The 20,291-nt window shown below is 55.7% G+C and overlaps 1 protein-coding gene across 4 annotated transcripts in view; it reads right to left on the minus strand.

Moving 5' to 3' along the window:
- MAPRE3 (microtubule associated protein RP/EB family member 3) overlaps nucleotides 1-20,291 on the minus strand; it is a 76,675-nt gene that overhangs the window by 29,637 nt on the left and 26,747 nt on the right. The window contains exon 1 of one of the 4 annotated variants that reach the window (XM_048846121.2): nucleotides 17,675-17,754. The exons of 2 other annotated variants lie outside the window; for them this stretch is intronic. The gene's annotated coding sequence lies outside the window, so the exon portion shown is untranslated. Of the gene's footprint in view, nucleotides 1-17,674; nucleotides 17,755-20,291 lie in introns of those variants that run through there. One more of the 4 variants, XM_048846119.2, reaches the window with a different exon arrangement.

Below are 20,291 nucleotides of genomic sequence, written 5' to 3' on the forward strand. Positions count from 1 at the left end.
GGCAGCCTCAGTGGCCCCTTAAGGATGGCCAGGTACCTCCCCCACCCTGCCTCTCTATTATCCTGGGCCTGGACAGCTACAAGAGCCCAGCCGATGGCAGCGATTCCAGCAGCGCCGATCGCTGCCCGCTGCTCCCGAGTGAGCCTCAGAGCCCTGCTGACGGGGGTCAGTGGCACTCCCGGCGACAGGGCCGGGGGGAAAGTCCGGCGCCGAGCGTGGAACCCGGTGGGGCCCAGGCAGCGTGGAGGATGCTGGCCTCGCAGGGCTGTGCGGTGCTGAAGTGCAGGCCCAGCACCCGTTCACAGGGGGTGGGGGCGATGCAGCCTTTGAGGCGAGCGTGGCTCACAGGCAGGCTCTCCTGCTCTGCCAGGGGTCGCAGGTACCGCCCCGTCTCTGCGGTTCGCATGCGGAGACACCCGAGGGCTGTCACGGCAGAGACCCGGTGTGCAAGGAGCCCAGCAACAAGCAGAGCCAGGGCACGGGGCACCTGCTCAGAGCCAGGCATTAGGCTCCAGGAAGGGCATGAGGTGGGCGGTCAGACGCTCAGGACAGGCTCTGGGGGTGGACGTGTGACGGACAGGAGGCGCCGCTCAGCCCTGGAAAGCAGAGGGAACGGAAGCAGGTGCCTGGGAGGGGGGACGGGCTAGGTTTGCAAGGGGCAGATTATTTTGGGCAGGAGAAGGAGGGTCACAGAAGCAACTATTTCCACTCAGCACCTGCCTCAGTAGTATCTGTGCTATTTATTTTTAGCACCCCCAAGCATGCTTGGCGCTTCTGCCCACAGAGCTTACACACCCAGCTGGCGGCCAGCCCAGCCGCAAACGGGGGGGGGGGTGCGCCTGTGTTCGGGGGGCTTCGCAGAGAGTCTGACTGCACACTGCGGGGCTCCCTGCACCCTTCTCGCACGCAGGCCCCCCAGATCCAGACTAGGTGGCCCATGGCTGACCGGGCTGGTAAGCCCCATGTTCCCAGGACTCATCACGTACCGGTAACACTCCGGTGGGGAGCCGGAGAGGTTCTTACACACAGTGTGGGGCCCAGAAGCTTTGGGCTTTCCAATGGTTACATATGGAGATGGACTGAAAGATTTGGGGGAGTGAGCTCCTCACCCCAGGGACCTCGCCCTTCCCCCACCAACACCCCATCTCCCAAAATCCTGTTGCAGAGGGACCCCCCCCCCAGTTGTGACAGACCTGCCTGATCAGTGCACAGGGCCCCACTCCCAGCCAGCTCACCCTCCTGTTAGCTGTGGGCCGGAGCCAGTCAGGGCTCCTGGCCCCTGCTGTCCTGACACAGGCACCTCCTGTTAGGGCCATCGTCCACTGCTCACTTCCTGAACAGCAGTGCTAGAAACCAGCTGGAAACCCTGCTGCACGTGGAGGGGGTTCGGGCCTGTCTCAGCCCCACAGTGTCCTGCTGCCAGAGATGCGGACGGGCTGCTCAGAACGGGGATTAGAGCTGGAGTGCAGGAAACCGCCCCTCCCACACTTACCTATGAGACCCACACGGAAAGCGTCACAGCTCAGAGCAGCAGATACAACCAGAGCTACACCTTGTCGGATGCAAAGCTCCTCTGGTTTGCAACATAGTGCCCCAGACTGCTCCAGCCAGGTTCAGCTGCTCTGCAAAAGCAGGTCACAAGGAATCATGTCCCACTTCCAGGGACTCACAAGAGACTGAGCTTCCCACGCAGACTGCGCTGCCCAGCCTGGGCGTTTGGGGCACGGGGCACACACAGAATCCCTGCTTAAAACAGTGACAAGTTCTGCTGATCACAGAGCTGTGTGACAGCATCATGCAGCAAGGCGCACTTAATTATTAAACTATATGCACCAAAATAAGATCAGAAGAAATGACTCTGTATGGCAGACTTGGGGGGATAACGCTGCACGGTGAGAAATACCATGCTAGTAACATGGAGCAGCTCTCTGTCCCCGAGCCCTGATCCTGCCTGACCATGGTCCGGGGCAGCTTGGCTTCAGGACTGTAACAGCTGACACCAAATCTCCACCTTGTTCCAACAAAATCCAACAGTGTTGCAGGCCTAGCCCACAATGCACCAGGCTTCCTGCAAAGGCCGGGGTGAACCACGCACTTACTGCTGGCACACCCACGTGGTGCCCAGAGCTGTGCAACGCTGGTCACTTAGCAGCAGCCATGGGGTTGCATGTGATTTGCACAAAGCAGAGCAGAATGCAGCTGCCCGTACCTACACAGGAGGCAATGCTCCAGGCTCCCGGATTCTGAACACCTCAGCCAGTACTGTCATCTGCCATGTTGGGGTGTCTCACTCCTGGGGTGCAGGGCGCATGTTACGGGAGTGCTGGCAGCGGTGTACGAATGTAAGACACACTGCAGCTGACTGTATCCCACAGTGCATGCCAGGGTGGGCACAGGCCATGGGGGAGAAGCAGACAGCCATAGCACACCTGGAGAGGGTGCAGGTGGAGGCTGGGTGCTTGGAAACTGAGGGCTATTCCTCACAGGGAATCAGCAGAGTCACTATTATGCACAAGAGACTCAGTGCAAAACAAATACAAGGCAGTTAAGCTCCTTGCCTGCACCTCTAGAGAGCAGCCCATTGTGAGGGGCAGACAGGAACCAACGGCCTTTCTGCACTGGCCCAAGGCACCAACCCAGCTGGGCATCTGTGATGTTATTAATATGAACTGTGACCACATAGATCATTGCTGCAACCAAGGTCCTGTCGTGGCACCAAATCTTGTACAAAGGTGTCTAAGACGAGGTTATGGTTGGCTGGTTAGGATGATGCTGTCTGTTTGCATGTATCATTTTGTATTTAAAGTTATAAGTATTGGCTCTAAACTGTCTGTATTTCAAACTTGTGCTCTGCTTCTGGGTGACACGCCAGACAATTTGGCATCAGCTCTGCCTAGCCTGCTGGACGGCCCATTAAGGACCATCAGCAACACAACTGACCCACTGAGAGAAGGCAGACACGCCTTGCGACTCAGCCAGGCATGCAGGGACATGCCTATGGACAGAACTCTAATTGCCATAAGCCGGGAGTGAAGAGTTGGTGAATTACTCTGTAATTGCCCTGTTCTGTACACTCCCCTGATGTTCTGGTACTGTCATAGACAGGACACTGGGCTAGATGGACGTTGGTCTGACCCATTATGGCAACTCTTATGTTCTTATACCATTGCTAGGGTTTCTTTTGTCCCTAATAGACTTAAACTCCTTCTTGTCGTCCTAAGCCCTGCCAGCCATGGATTTATCCCTGAATTATTTAGCTTCCCTCATGAATTTTCCACACTTCATAACTTTTAATTTATATCATTTACTATCTACTATTTGTTTGAATTGCTGCCTTCACTTCCCCACTGTCCTCTTTCCTTCTTGGCTGTGAAATTGTGGCTTTTGGGCCCCCTCAAACTCTCCTTAAACAACTCCCCAGTTTCATTCACATTTTTCCCACACGTCAGTTTTGCTCGTCATTTTTCTCACCTGTGGGGAATGAGCCCCTTCTAAGCGCCACGTACATCTATCCCTGGCTGGGTCTGTCCTCTCTTTGCCCTTACGGAACGTAACCAGGTGCGGTCATTGGTCCCTAGGCAGCAGGCTGCTTCCAGTCCAGTGATCACTTCATCTTTCTCTGTCCCCATGAAGTCCCAAATACAGTCACCTTGCGGTAAAGAATTATCGGCATCTATGTTTAGAAACTCCCCTGAGGTTTTACTGCCAGCTGTGTGAGATTGCCACAGGTCTTCCAGATGTGATCCCAGATGACACCACTATGGTACGGTGCAGCAGGATGTGGAGTCTTATCCCAGGGAGGGGCGAGGAGCCCCATCACTGGGCACAGTTACAACTAGGCTGGGTAAAACGACGGGGGAAAACAGCTATTGGAATCGCCAGCATTTGCTTTGGAGCAGGGACTAGGGAGCCTGGCCTCCGTCAGATACCCGGGTGATGGGCCCTGTAGAAATGCAGACAGACTGGCTAGGAAGGGGAGTCTGCATGGGACATGTCTACACTACCACTGCTGTCTCCACTTCCTCCTTTGCCATGGTCTCTTCCAAGCCACAGGCCACCCTGAGCCAGTGCTCAACCCTTTCGTTCTGGGCTCATGTGTGGCACCCATACAGGCCTTTAGAGAAGTCATCCCAACCCAGCATCCCCAATAATCCCCGAGAGCACTACACCCCAGCGCCAGCCGATCCTCTCCACTGGGCACGTCTACACTAGGGTGCAGCATCGGCAGAGAGAGAGCGCTCCTCTTGGCATCATTACTCCACCTCCGGGACAGGAGAGCGTCTCCCGCCGACATAGCGCGGTGAGGACAGTGCTCGACGCCGATGTAGCTTATGTTGCTCTGGGGGGCGTCGTTTTCACACCCCTGAGCAACGTAAATTACAGAAACTTAAGCGGTAGTGTAGAGCAGCCCTGAGTCTGCGGCTAATCCGGGGACAGAGCTGAGCTCACTACCAGCATCCCCCGCCAGTGTAAACGTAGAGCCAGTTCCCTTCAGCTCGGGAGCAAGGTTACAATGGAAAGACGGTGCTGCTATGCCATGGAAGCATCAACACAGCACATTTCAAACCTCAACATGGGAGCAACACCAAAGGAAGGGAGCCAGCCTGACAGGCTGGTGTGCTTGATCAGTGCTGTAACTGGCACAAGAGCTCTCCGTACCTTGAAGGCGAGCGGAAATGCTGTTGTGAAGCTGTGAAAAATGAATCACACTCCCAACACAAGAACAACGCACAGCATGTGCAGCCTAACAGACGACACGTCACCAGAAAGGCTCCAGGAACGCCAGGTCCTCCTCGACCAGTCCGCCCAGACCTGCGTTCAAGGTACACCCTGCCTTCCCCTCCTACGGAGAATTCAAAGCTTGTTCTGCGCTGTTTGCGAGTTTACATGGATAGTTTGCCAGGCAGCGCAAACCCCGGCTGGGAGCTGCAATTCAGAGGCACGCAGGCAAAGGACACACCTGCCTTGCTGAGGATATATAATCTCCCCAAAGAGCCCTGCTCTCTGCCCCAGCCAACCTGCTCCAGCACAGCCACCCCCAGCACTCACCTTCCACACCACCCTCCCTGGGGGGGAATTACTCACACACTGGCCAGAGGGGTCTAAAACTTCCCGAAGGGGGCCCACAGGGCTAGTCCTGCTCCCCCCACATTGTCTGGCTGCAGCTCTGCCCTCCCCCTCCTACACAGATACAGGGCGGGGGGAGGGGCTCCAGGGAGGGGGCAGGAACCGCACAGCCAGTCCCTCCACACACCCAGCATCCAACAGCAGCTCCTGGTCGCACTCTGCCCAGCCTACGCTGCCACTCCCAGGGGGCTGCACCCACGACGGTGCCATGGGGCGGGCTCCAGGGAGAGGGCAGGACAGAGAAGACTAAAGCCAACCTTCATAATCCTGAGCGGAGCTGGGAGACCCAGCTTGTCTGGTAACCTCCTGACACCCAGCCACACACTGCCCAGAGAATCCCCACACCTGCCCCACTGCTGTCCTCACCCTTAACAAGCCAGCTGTCACTCGGGGACTACACGTCCCAGCAGCCCCTGCAGACAGGCCGCTGGTCAGCGCAGCCATTGCATTCTGGCCTGCAGCCTGGGAGCTGGGCTAGGGCTGACAGCTGCACTCTGCCCTGGTTCACCCTGGGTCCTGGCAAGCCGGCCCTGTGGCTAGGCAGAGCTGACTGTCTTCCCTGCATGCGAGCGCACTCCCAATCCCAGATCAGGGCATGTCAGAGGTTTAAGTCCCCTTCTGATAGCACAGGGCTTATGGCACGTCCCGCTTCCCAGTACCCAGGAACGCCCAGACTGGTCCTGCAGGAGCGCCCAACCCGACTGCTCTTAAGCAGAGACATGCCTGCCGAGCAGCCGCATGCTCGGGTGTTCCATTAAACAGAGCTAGCTCCAGACGATGCAGGCCGTTGGGCCTGAGCTCCGGCATCTGCACGGCTGGCCCAGTTCCCGGGGCTGGAACTCCTGCAGGCTGCATCCCGGGTTGCAAGAGGAGCCCAGCAGAGCGAGCACAGGGCTGGGACCAGGTGGTACTGGATTCTAATGCTGGCTCCGCTGCGTTCCCTTGGGCAAGTCATCCCACCTCCGTTTCCCTCAGACTAGTGGACGATAATGCTTGTAAACAGGCCCACCAAACAGGGCTCCTTTCGGTATGGCAGGCCAGGCCAGAGCCCAGCACCCAGAGAAGGTGTGTCAAACACGGGCAAGCAGGAGGGGCTGGGGATGACTCCTTGGGGTGCTGCCACCTCATGGAGGCTGGAGAGCGTCTGGCAGACAACCCTGGTTGTACCTTTGAAGCTGGAAAGCAGCATGTCTGCCCGGGGCTCCTACCCTGCTCCACCTCCCCATGACACTGCTGTGCAAGGATCTGCCCTGCCCCGCCTCCTCCAGTGACCACACGCCCCCTGCCACAGCACCCTCATGAGCTTCCCAAAACAACCCAGAGGGGACAGCCCCGGGAACCAGCTGGTTTGGGAAGGAGCAACCACTGACGCCAGCGTGTGCCGCAGCACAGACTCCTCTGTCACGGGCCAGGGCCAGGCACTGACATCAGCGGCTCCGCGGCTCTCAGCAGCCCTGGGAAAGGACTTGGAACAGGGTGCTGGCAGGAAAGGAACACAGGACTAGGGCACCAAGAAGGCACCACCCAGCCTGCTATGTCCGTGGCCCTCCCTCGCACAGCAGGTGCTGGTGGTGGTTGGCCAGTCACTGAGTGCCCCAGCAGCCCCCCACCTGCCCGCTGCGGAGGAGCCATGAAGCTCAGTTCTGCCCCTCTGACAGTCAGTGTGGGAAGATCCAAGCGGCGCTGTAAGGAGGGGTTATCACTCACCGGCCTGGTGTGACGTTCTCTACGCCGGGGAATGTAGGGCACCTTGTGAATAATTCATGGCAAAGTTGTCCCTATTTATAGGCTCAGCAGCACCCGGAGTGACTGGAATGGTGCAAACCAGCCACCCAGGCTGTAGCCCGCTCACGGGGACAGCGCTGCTCCGGGAGGCTGCGCTCTGCCAGCCTGGCACAGACATTCCAGCCTAGCGACTCCAGCGGGATGGGGAGTCTGGGGACATGGTGTCAGTCACTTGCAGGGGAAGGTGCCCATCAGGCAGATGTGCACTGTGCAGACCCTCTGAGAATCAGCCCCTTTCAAATTCACCTCCTCTGGGACGAACGGGGGCAGTGTGTCCTGGACAGCCAGCTTCGCCCCGGGACAAAGAGCCAAGCAACACTGTCCCAGTTGGTTCCATCAAAGCATAGCTCCCCAGGCCAGAAGGGACCACTCTGATTGTGCCCCTGCATAGCACAGGCCAGAGACCGGCCCCCCAATTCCTAGAGCAGATCTTGTAGAGAAACAGCCAGTCTTCATCTAAAGAATCCACCACAACCCTTGGCAAATTGCTCTAATGGTGAATGACTCTTGCTGTTAATAATTTACACCTTATATCCAGTCTGAATTTGTCAAGCTTTTCAACTTCCAGCCATTGGATCCTATCAGACCTTCTTTCAGAGTAACAGCCGTGTTCGTCTGTATTCGCAAAAAGAAAAGGAGTACTTGTGGCACCTTAGAGACTAACCAATTTATTTGAGCATGAGCTTTCGTGAGCTACAGCTCACTTCATCGGACCTTCCTCTGCTAGACTGAAGAGCCCATTATTAAATATTTGTTCCTCATGTAGGTACTTACAGACTGGGATCACGTCACCCCTTCACCTTCTCTTTGGTCAGTGAGATAGAGTCAAGAAGCTCAATCTATCGTTATAAAGCAGGTTTTCTACTCCTTTGATCATTCTCATGGCCCTTCTCGGACCCCTCACCAATTTATCAGCACCCTCCTTGAATTGATATCATTCTAGTTTTTTAATCAAAACGTCGTGCGGTAAACGCCTTACTCAAGTCTAAGTACATTACGTCAACACTATGAACTTGATCAACCAAACCTGTAACCTCATAAAGAAAAGACACCCAGTTAGGTAGACAGAATCTATTTCCAAACACCCCCCATGCTGACGGGCATTAGTCACCTTACCCTCCTCTAATTCTTTATTAACCAAATCCCGTATCTACCACTCCAGGGCTTGCCTGGGATCGATGTCAGACAGACAAGCTTCTAATTAGCCAGGTCAGCCTGTTACCCCTTTTTAAAAATTGGCACATTAGCTCTCCTCCAGTCCTCTGGAACTTCCCCATGCTCCAAGACTTACTGAAAGTCAATGTTAACAGTCCAGCAAGCTCCTCAGCCAGCTCTTCTTAAAATTCTCGGATGCAAGTTATCCGGCCTGCTCCCCTTAGTAGCTTCTGTTTAACAACTCCCAGCAATACTGGTGGAATGGGCAGAGTGTTGTCATCACCATCCGATGAGATAGCATCATCTGCTTTTTCCCCAAATACGGAACAGAAATCTCTATTGAACACTTCTGCCTTTCCTGCATTATTACTGATAATTCCTCCATTTCCATCTAGTCATGGACCGATACCATTCTTTTTGTTCCTAATATATTTAAAAAACACCTTATTGTCCTTTTCTCTGCAGGTCACAGATTTATTCTTGCGTCCCTTTGCTTCCCCTGTCAATTTTCTACAATTCCTCACTTCTGACTTATATTCATTACTACTAACTTCTCCTTTCATCCATTTGTTTTATATATATATATATTAACATTTTTTATAGCTGACTTCACTTCTCTGCTAAACCAGGTCAGTTTTTTAACCAATATGGCCTTCTTCCTCAATTGTGGCTTTGGGGGCATCTGGTGAGGCGCTCTTAAATAATTCCCAATTATTCACATTTCTCTGCTTCAATTCTTCTTCCCAGCTAATCTGGCTCATAATTGTTTTCAGCTCTGTGAAACTGGCCCTGTTAAAGCACTAAGTGTGTATATTACCGGTCTGGACTTTATTCTACTTTCACTTTATAAATGTGATCAAGTCATGATCACTTGTATCTAAGCTACCAGTAACCTTTTTAGTTCTGCCATTAGTTCCTCTTTACTGGTTAGGATGAGGTCTAATACAGAATTCCTCTGTGTTGGCTGCAACACTTACTAGGAGATGGTCATCTGTACTGTTCAGAAATTCCAGGGATGTTTTAGTTACTGGCAGCATGAGACTTCCAGCACTTGTTACTCCATCATCATGCAGCTTTTTCCGACACATTACACATAGGTGCATACGGAGCCGGTCCTCCTGTTCCCTCATGTCATTTGGGGGTCTGTAGCAGACACCATGTAATGTCGCATCTTGTGCTGTGTCTGTTAGGACACTGATCTATAGGCATTCCAGATCCTTTTTTTTTACACTCACACACTTTAAGGTCAGAAAGGATCATCATGATCATCTAGTCATTGCAGGCCAGAAAACCTCGCTCGTCCACTCCTGGTTGAGTTGCTAAAGTCCTCAAATCATGATTTAAAGACTTCAAGTTACAGAGAATCCACCATTTACACTACTTTAAACCAGCGAGTGACCCATGTCCCATGCTACAGAGAGGGGTGAATCTGCCAATCTGACCTGGGGGAAATTCCTTCCGAGCCCCAAATCCGGGGATCAGTTAGACCCTGATCATGTGGGTGAGACCCACCAGCCAGACAGCTGGGAAAAAATTCTCTGCAGCAACTCAGAGCCCTTCCCCCTGCCCCATCACAAGCCATTGGGGATATTTGCTGCTAGAGGTCGCAGATCGGCCATCTGAGGCAGTCCCATCATACCATCCCCTCCATAAACATATCAAGCTCAGTTTTGAAGCCAGTTTAGGGTTTTTCCCCCATTGCTCCCCTTGGGAGGCTCTTCCAGAACTTCACTCCTCTAGAAACCTTTGTCTAATTTCAAGCCTAAACTTGTTGATGGACAGTTTCTAGCCATGTGTTCTTGTGTCCAAATTGGTGCTTAATTTAAATAACTCCTCTCCCCACCTGGTATTTATCCCTCGGATGGATTGACAGAGTTATCAGAGTCTCAGAAACAGGTAATCCCATTTTTGACAAAGAGTGCCTCTTACCCGCAACCCTTCTGCCCACGGGGTCCTTCCTCAATAGGTTATAACCACAACTTTCAACATTCCAGCCAGGCAGAGGAGCCCACCAGGTTTCAGGGACAGCGCGAATGTCCTTATTTAGATTATGGGAGCACCCCACCCTGTGCTGGCCACCTCCAGGAGAGGAAGAGCGCCAGAGAGCTCAGGCTGGAACCAGATTGCTTTCTAATGGGACTCAAATTGTCTCTGCCTTTCCTGCGACAGCTCGGGCCCTGCTGCCCCATTGCAGTGGGGGTTGCCCACAGACCTAGCCAGGGAAGGGCGGTAGGGACTGAGCCTGAAAATTCACGGAATGGGGGTCAGACGAGAGCAGGCCACTGTAGCTTTCAGCAAGCGGCCCAGCAAGAGAGCAATGGCAATGCCCTAGAGCCCGCCAGCCCATGGGGTGAGCCGACGCAGAGCCCCCAAGGGGAGGGTACAGCTCTGCCCAAGCTGAATGGCTGGCAGTGAACACTGAGCTTACGTGGCGCTGGGATGGGGCTGTCTCAGTTGGGGGCGGGGGCTGGTTACGGTGCTCAATGGAAGTGGAGTGACTGAGACCGAGCAGCAGCCCCAGATCCGCAAACAGGCTCCCTCCACTCAGGGACCTGAAGTGCACACGCTATGTCCTCGTCCCAGCGTGCTCCAAAATGTTGCGCTGCTTTAAAAAGAAGAGCAAACAGCTGTACGCACAGACACATCTGGTTCCAGCTGAGTGAGGTGAGGATGCCAGGGCAGCCGAGAAGGAGACTCATCCTGGAGAACGGAAACCTGACATACCTGCACCCAAGGGTCTTTTTACTGCCAACTCCTGCCTCCAGCAACTACAGCAAGCTGGGGAAGGGAACAGCAGCTGAGGAATCCCTCCAGCCAGCACATCTGTGCACCTGCGACATGAGACGGCCCAGAAGCGTCTAGTCCCCTTTTGAAATGCCATGCCTTCGGAGCACGGGACCCAGAAGCGGGGCTCGGAGAGTTCAGAAGGGCTCCGAGGCACAAGTGAATTCCCATGGCTGGGACAGATGATTTTCACTCCACATTCCCCTCCGGACCCCCTAGCGGGGATGGCATGTAACACATGGCTGGTGCAGCAGGCCTGCAATACAGAGCTCTGACACATCCACACCACCATTTGTCCAGGGAAGGCAAAAATAATTTAGATGCCAGTTTAGGGAAATGCCAGACATGGGCGAGTAACTGATACCCACTCACATTCATAGAAAAGCAGGAATGCAAAATCCCGAGCGTGATGAAGGGAGATGAAGGCAGCTGGCCCAGCTTGACATGGCTGTTGGCAGGGACAGCTTGGATGTAACTCATGCTGTACAAACTCTGCGACGTACGTCCCGAAAAGCGAGGCCTGTTTGAATATAATATTAGGCTGCCCAACGGCGTAAGTGGCCTTCCCAGAATTAACACAGCTGCCTCCGTGAGAGCCTTAGACAAATGGACTGTGTTCTGGGGCCTGAGAAGCCGGTGGGGGAACCTTCCCTGGCTACTTCCCTTTCGCTGACTGAACTCTGCCAGTTTTCATTACGCTCCTGGTGTGTAAACTGCACAGCCAAACAGCTGACTCAGCTGCTGGTGGTTTTAACAGGACCTGACACAGAACCAGAGAAGTGCAGGACTGGAAGGGACCTTGAGAGGTCGTCTAGTTCAGCCCACAGCACTGAGGTAGTCCTATGTAATAACCAGATCACCCCTGGCAGGTGTTTGTCGACATATCAAATGGTTTTCCGGGGCTCACATGCAAAAGGAAAAACCCAGCAGCATCTGGCTCTCAGAGAAGACTTGAGCTTGACCAACCCAGGGGGAATGACATGTGCTACCCCACCCCAGCCCAGAGCTGCAAGCCCCCGCTGCCACATGGGCATGGAGGGGCTGGATGGCAGCAGGACTGTAGAGGCAGGTTAGTTTTCTTGTCCACCCCAACAGACTCTCCAGTCCGGGAGGAATTCCAAGCTGGAGACCAAGCAAGAATGTGTTTGCAGGTGTAGCTTAAACTGCAGAAGTGAAGTTCTCGACCTCAGAGGACATACGGGGCATGTGCTATTGACCTGGGACCAAAGGAGCGCCCCTCCAGACAGGATGGCTGTCAGGGTACACCCGGCAGCCTGGGACCGAAGGGAGCACCCCTCCGGACGGGACCGCTGTCCGGGTACACCCTGTCACGGAGTCCCCAGGCGATGCTCTGGAACTGCTCCCTACGAAGCCAGGCAGGACTCTGGGGAAGTCTCCTCTCTGGGAGCAGCCTGCCTGCAGGACACACAGCTCACACAGCTTCTACCTTCCTGGGTCTGACCTCGGAGCATTCAGCATCCTCTGTACCTCCCTGCGCTTCCCACAGCGAGTCCGCCCAGGCAGGGTCCTGGGGAAGCCAGAGGGTCCTGCCCCCCAACTCCACAGTCAGACGGGACTCTCAGCCAGCCAGTAAAACAGAGGTTTATTAGATGACAGGAACATGGTCTAACACAGAGCTTGTAGGTACACAGAACAGGACCCCTCAGCCGGGTCCATTTTGGGGGGCAGTGAGCCAAACAACCACGTCTGCACTTCACTCCATGTCCCAGCCAGCCCCAAACTGAAACTCCCCCTCCAGCCCCTCCTCTTCTGGGCTTTGTCCCTTTCCTGAGCCAGGAGGGCACCTGATTCCTTTGTTCTCCAACCCTTTAGCTCTCACCTTGCAGGGGGGAAGGGCCAGGCCATCAGCTGCCAGGAAACAGGGTGTCGGCCATTCTCTGTGTCCAGACCCCTGCACACACCTGCCCTCTAGGGCTCTGCAACTATCATACACCCTTATCCCACCACCTAGATACTTAAGAACTGCATAGGGGAAACTGAGGCACCCCCACACTATTCAGAGGAAACATTAAAAACAGTCCCGCTTTGTCACATCTCTCCCCCTTTGAGACCGAACTGAGTGGGGTCACTTTAGCCGGTGACTGGGGAAGTTGGAACCCACCAAAGTTCTCATGAATGCCCCAGCATCTCTTCCGTTCCTTGGTGGGAGTTACACCAGGCCCTTCCAGTTTCACGCCCTCCCTTAGGTCGGGGGTGGTCGATAGTACTCGCATGCCGCATGTGGGAAGGTTTATGTGGCCTGTGCCCTTTTGCCATCCCAAAACCCCCGGGGGTCAAACTGGGATTGGGTCTTCTCCCAGCGCTCCTGTCTGGAGGCCTGCAATGTGGGTTCTCTTGGTTAAGAGCCCACATCTTGATCTGGGCCACATGCTATTCACTTACAGAACCAGCATGGAGACATGCCTTTCTCAGTAACCATGTCTCCCCAACAAGCTGGCCAAACACAGCCACTTGGTTATAGGACTGTTTAACTTTCTTAACAGCTTTCACTCTATCTGAGACCTTCTCAAAATTATCCACACTGGATCTTTCAACAGGAAAGTCAGTAGATCCATTCACAACAGAAAATTTCCGGCTGTTAGGAACTGAAACTTTCTTGATTATATCACTTTCACACCCTTCAGTTGCAGTAAACTGCTTGCAAAGACTCCATGAGGATTCCTTTCCCGAGGGCTTTTCTATGCAACAATTCACCCCTCACAGAAATTCTGCCCTTACCCTCTTTACCTAGGGCTTGCTCTAGGGGACACTTTCCTGAGCAACAACAGACTCTTTCTGGGTCTCACGTACATCCAGAATCACCTCTGGCCCATCAGGCGGATTCCTACACAATCCCCTTTCAGGCAAACTCACAGACTCCCTAGATAAAAGGTTGGAAGCATTCTCCTTCCCTTCGCCACACACAAGTTCAGGAATCTTTTCCTTCTTGCTACAGGTTTCCACACCCTCAGTAGGTAACACAATCAAATCACCTTTCTGCTCTCCTTGTGCCCTGGCTAGGATCTCACCCTGATTAGACAGAGTTGCTGCACCCTTTCCCAGCCACACACTAGCAACAGGCAAAATACAAGCACCAGAATTGTCTGGGCTCTGGGATTTTACATAGACACGAACGGGATGCGACCTAGTTACAGGGCCATTCTCCCGAGCAGACACAAACTTAGGACCCTTCCCTTCCTGGGCTTTAGCTGAATCCAGAACCAGCTCTGAGACAACTACACGACCCTCAGCCATCACAGGCTCCACAGACAAAGAAGAGCTGGACACACTTTCTCCTTTCCCAGACACACAGCTTGGGATCTCATTCCCCTGGTCCCAGCACACAGGGCTGGCCACAGACAACTGCTTGGAGATCAGGGTAGCTCCCTCCATAGGCAAGTCAATACCCCTGACAGACACAGGCACGTTTCCTTCACTGTCCCAATTCTCCACCCAGCTAACAGGTAAGGTCCAGGGACACTCCTCTTCCACTCTCCTCGCCTTCCCACCCTGCTGACTAGACACAGCCATCAGCTCACAAGGCTGCCTAGGCTCATCCAGACTTTCCTTACCCAGCACCTTGCCACTCCCCACAGATCCCCTGCCCTGCCTGTGTCTCCCCCACTCAGCTGGGGTCTCAGCTCCCACTGTGCTCAGCACTGCCCTTGCTGTCCCAGTGGGGTAGGCAGCGAGCTCCCTGCTTTCCTCACTGCATCAGAGACAGTGTGAGCCCCCTCTCCGGTGTGCAAGGGGGCAGGGAGCATCTCTCTGTCCCACCTAGCCCCAGAGGTCTGGTTACAGGGAGGCAGGTAACCTAAGCCTAGCAGCTCCTGCCTGCTGCCAGCCAGGTCATCTGCATTTTCACTGACCATTTCTGTCTCCGCCGATTGGTTCCCTGGATTCAAATTCAAACCCTCGGCCGTTACAGGAGCAAGGCCTGGATCCTGTCCCAAAGAGACACAGTCCCCCCACAACAGGGTCTCGCAGCTGGTGTCCTGGAGAACCCCAACAGCCAGCCAGCCCCACCCCTCCTGGGTCTGCACAGGGATCTGGGCCACAGGCAGGGCGAGGGGCTTCGTCCTGGGACCCTCACCCAGCTCACACAGCCCCTCAGCCTCTGAGGCTGCACCACCCAGGGCCTGACAACCGTTCTCTCTGTCCCAGGATCTCGCCACCCCAGGAATGTCTCCCCATTGACCATCACCTTCCGCTCCCACTGGAGGTCCGAGGGGCCTGGCCCCAGGAAACTCTACATAGACATATAGGTTGGGGTCAGGAGTGGGAGCCCATCCACCGCCCCACCCATCTGGCTGACGGAGTATGTGGCCTTGGGACCCAGCAAGGGAGCTAGACAGCGGGGCTTTTCCGCAGGGTCCCTCTGGTTCAAATCGCCAGCCTGCTCAAAGCAGTGAGGTGGGCATCCACATCCCCCCGCTCCTTAACCAGGGGCAGCAATTTAGTCTCAAGGTTCCCTGCGGAACTGGCCCCCCGGGATCTATCCCCACTCACCCCGAGAGGTCCCCTAGGCCTCTCCGCTCCCCCACCGCCAGTTCATGCTGCTGCTGCTTCTGCAGCTCTTTCTCCGGCTCTCGCTGTCTCTCACAGTCCTTTTACTCTCTCGGACTCAGCTCCAATCTCATCCATCTCCGATCCCCTGATGGGGCACCCGATCGTGAAGAGCCCCGTCTGGTTGGTGACAGGAGTCTTGGGGATGCCTGGCTACCACTCCAGCTGCTCCCAGATCCTGCTATAGCCCCATTTGGGGTCAGGAATCTGTTCCTTAGAGTGGTCATCCTCCTCCAGCTGCACGATTAACTGTGCTTTGGTGAATTTTCCAAGGCGCAACCCCCTCTTTCTGCACAGGGTTACAATGTCCTTCTTAAGGAGACGGTGACAGACCATCACTCTACTCTTCCCAAATTGCTGTGGACTCACAGACCTGTGTCCTCTCAGCTCCCCACGGTTTCCAGGGAGAACCCCTAGTGTGCCAGCCCTTCTCGAGGTCACCCCCTCTTTGCCAGGGTCGAGCTGCAGACTCCTCCGCCCCTAGGACCGCCCGCTGCAATCCCCAGTGGAACCCTGTTACTGCAAAAGTCCTTCTCTCTCCCTGGGCCAAGCCGCAGGCTCCTCCGCCCCTGAGACTGCTCACCGCAGTCCCCAGGGGGACCCCATTACTGCACAGTCCTTCTTGCTGATCACACACTCCCAGGGGTTAACCGCCCCCCAAAACTGCTCCTCTCTGAGCCTTCAGCATGCCTGGTCCTCGTCAATCCCGCTTCGTTTTACTGCTCCCCCGTCATTTACTGCAGGAAGCGCCATCCACGGGTGTGACGAAGTGGGACTGTTCTTAATGTTTCCTCTGAATAGTGTGGGGGTGCCTCAGTTTCCCCCTAGGCAGTTCTTAAGTATCTAGGGGGTGGAGTAAGGGTGTATGATCATTGCAGAGCCCTAGAGGGCAGGTGTGTGCAGGGGTCTGGACACAGAGAAGGGCCGACACCCTGTTTCCTGGCAACTGATGGCCTGGGCCCTTCCCCCCCTGCAAGGTGAGAGCTGAAGGGTTGGAGAACAAAGGAATCAGGTGACCACCTGGCCCGGGAAAGGAACAAAGCCCAGAGGAGGAGGGGCTGGAGGGAGTTTTCAGTTTGGGGCTGGCTGGGACATGGAGTGAAGTGCAGACGTGGTTGTCTGGCTCACTGCCCCCCAAAATGGACCCAGCTGAGGGGTCCCGTTCTCTGCACCTACAAGCTCTGTGTTAGACCATGTTCCTGTCGTCTAATAAACCTTCTGTTTTACTGGCTGGCTGAGAGTCACGTCTGACTGCGAAGTTGGGGTGCAGGACCCTCTGGCTTCCCCAGGAGCCCCGCCTGAGCGGACTCGCTGGGGGAAGCGCACGGAGGGGCAGAGGATGCTGAATGCTCCGAGGTCAGACCCAGGAAGGTGGAAGCTGTGTGAGCTGCGTGTCCTGAAGACAGGCTGCTCACAGAAAGGCGACTGCCCCAGAGTCCTGACTGGCTTCATGGGGAGCAGTTCCAAAGCATCGCCCAGGGACTCCGTGACAACGGGGTGCAGTACATCCCACTTCTGCCACCAGTTGTCACGGAGTCCCCAGGCGATGCTCTGGAACTGCTCCCCATGAAGCCAGGCAGGACTCTGGGGAAGTCTCCTCTCTGGGAGCAGCCTGTCTGTAGGACACACAGCTCATACAGCTTCCACCTTCCTGGGTCTGACCTCGGAGCATTCAGCATCCTCTGTACCTCCCTGCGCTTCCCACAGCGAGTCTGCTCAGGCGGGGCTCCTGGGGAAGCCAGAGGGTCCTGCCCCCCAACTCCACAGTCAGACGGGACTCTCAGCCAGCCAGTAAAATAGAAGGTTTACTAGACGATAGGAACATGGTCTAAAACGGAGCTTGTAGGTGCAGAGAACAGGACCCCTCAGCTGGGTCCATTTTGGGGGGCAGTGAGCCAGACAACCACGTCTGCACTTCACTCCATGTCCCAGCCAGCCACAAACTGAAACTCCCCCCAGGCCCTCCTCCTCTGGGCTTTTTTCCTTTCCCAGGCCAGGAGGGCACCTGATTCCTTTGTTCTCCAACTCTTTAGCTCTCACCTTGCAGGGGGGAAGGCCCAGGCCATCAGGTGCCAGGAAACAGGGTGTTGGCCATTCTCTGTGTCCAGACTCCTGCACACACCTGCCCTCTAGGGCTCTGCAACGATCATACACCCTTATCCCACCACCTAGATACTTAAGAACTGCACAGGGGAAACTGAGGCACCCCCACACTATTCAGAGGAAACATTAAGAACAGTCCCGCTTTGTCACACACCTGGCAGCCTGGGTCCGAAGGGAGCGCCCCTCTGGACGGGACTGCTGTCCGGGTACACCCGGTAGCCTCTTGGTGCAGTTACTGTTTGCAGTAAAGTACCTATAAGAAAAATCAACAAGGAACCCAAAAGCTCAACTTGCAAGCTCACCCCCGGCACAGAGCGCTAACCTATTCACTAAGCAGGGCTGGCCTGGTCAGTTCTTGGACAGGAGAGCTCAGGGTGAGACTCAGCAACAGCCAAGACCACGCATGCTTCTAAGAGGCTCTGCTCCCGGTGGTGGGGGTCTCCCCCCAGGTCCCTTCGAGAACAAGATGCTCCTCAGAACCGTCCTGGCAAAGATCTCCTATGGTTACCTTCTGCCTCCCAAACCTTCCCCCTGCATTTTCAGCTGGATACAGTATTCTCCTTCACTTCCTGTCCTAACCTCTCACCAGCTGACACCCCACTCCCTCCTGGGGCCTCTGTTACAGCGTGGAGCGGAGCATGTAGGAACACTGACCTGTGGCAGGGAACGGCTGCCACTAGGATTGGCAGCTTTGACTCAGCACCAGGCAGATGATCTATGCCCGACTGCAGGCTACGTGGGGCTGGGCCGCTCACACCAGAGCTCTGCAGAGAGCAAAGTACGCTAAGGGGACTGTATAAATCAAAGTCGCACGCTTGGCTCAAGACTCTGTAAAGCATTATTGTTAGAAACGTCGACAGGATATTTGAAGTGGCTTTTAACATTAGTCCAAACCCCGGAACCTGGTCAGACAGTAGAATTGGTGGGGCAGAGTGGAGAGATCTCATAGACTTTAAGGTCAGAAGGGACCATCATGATCATCTAGCCTGACCTCCTGCATATGGCAGGCCACAGAACCTCCCCCCCGCCCTCCCCCCCCCCCGTGATAGACCCCTGACCGAGTCACGGACATCCTCAAATCAGGATTTAAAGACTTCACGTGACAGAGACTCCACCATTCACAATAGTTCAAACCAGTGAGTGACTTGGGCCCCAGGCTGCAGAGGGAGGCGAGACCCCCCCAGGGTCCCTGCGAAGCTGACCCGGGGAAAATTCCTTCCCCGCCCTAAATCCAGGGATCAGTTAGACCCTGGGCACGTGGGTGAGACCCACTAGCCGGACACCTGGGAAAGAATTCTCTGCAGCAACTCAGAGCCCTTCCCCCCCAGTGCCCCATCACCGGCCGTTGGGGAGATTTGCTGCTAGCGGTCGCAGATCAGCTCCATGCCATCGCAGACAGCCCCATCACACCACCCCCTCCATAAACTGATCACGCTGAGGCTGGAAGCCAGTTCGGGGTTTTGCCCCCACTGCTCCCCTTGGGCGGCTGCTCCAGAACTTCACTCCTCTGGTGGTGAGAAACCTCCATCTAATTGCAAGTCTGAACGTGCTGATGGCTAGTCTCTAGCCGTGTGTTCCTGTGCCCACATGGGCACTTTGCTTCAATAACCCCTCTCCCAGCCCGGTGTTTCTCTCGAGTAAGGAAGCGATGCGCTTATAACCAGCAACGTCCTTGCCGTGGCCAGATCCTCCTCCCAGCCCTGCGGCGCAGGCAGTTACCGTTCTGAAGCCAGCACTTCGGAGGGACCTTGCTACAGAAGGCAGAGCGTGGACGCAAGGCAGCAAAGAGCCCCTGCGCCAGAGGGCCTGGCAGAGAGGACACGCCGAGGCTCCCTGCTGGCCTGAGGGGCGCAGCCTGTCCGAGTTTATCTGGAGCCAGCAGGATAAGCGGCCCGGGTGAGGCTCTGGCGTGTGCAGTGGCGTTTCAGGCTTTGGAGCCCGGAGCTGGAGACGGGGGATGGAAACCCCTGGGCAGTACTACCGGCTGTGGGGCTGGAGGCGAGAGCGACCGGACGGCAGGCTGGAGCAGCAAAGGGCCACACTGTGGGGGCACAGGTGGCTGGGAACACGGGGCGAGATGGCAGCTGTTGTGTTTAACCTGCTTGCCCCTCACACCCACCCACCATACTGGCCCCGGGGGGCTAACGAAGGGCATGTCCTGGCGGCGATGGGGGAGCTGTAAGGAGCGAAAACCAGAGGCCCCCACTGCACCTGCCCCCCACCTTCGGGATGGGCTGGTGTACTGCCGTAGTCACAGCGCTGCAGCCCCCACACGGACCCAGGCAACAAGGTGGAGGGGGGCTTGCAGCCATGCTGCTTGCTACGGTTCCTGGGTAAGCAGCCCTGTGCAGCGCAGCCACTGGGGTTTGCGCTGCTGGAGTTACCACCAACGGGCTCAGCACTCCCCGGCTCCTCGGATCACGTTCAGGGGAGGGACAGTCTGATCCCCTTCTGTCCCCCAACTCCTGGCTGGTCTGTTCTCCCTAGATCTGCGAGCAGCCAGGCTGGCTGCAGGGGAGCGGGACTAACAAGGTGGGGAGTGTGCGATGGGACAGGACAGAGTCAGGTCCCGCCCAGGGATACAGGGAAGCTGGGCACAGGAGGCCTCTTCGGGGTGGACAGAAGCACCACTCCGGGCTCCAGCTGGGATGCAGCCTCCCCGGCAGGCTGGGCTCTAGCAGAGAACGTAGGCCTTTCTCCGAGGGTCGTAGCCCTGCCCCTCCCAGCTGGTCTGTTAGACTCACCCGGGCCTCTTCCCAGCTAGACCATGA

The sequence above is a fragment of the Caretta caretta genome, chromosome 3, assembly GCF_965140235.1.
Source record: "Caretta caretta isolate rCarCar2 chromosome 3, rCarCar1.hap1, whole genome shotgun sequence".
NCBI classification, from domain to species: domain Eukaryota; kingdom Metazoa; phylum Chordata; order Testudines; family Cheloniidae; genus Caretta; species Caretta caretta.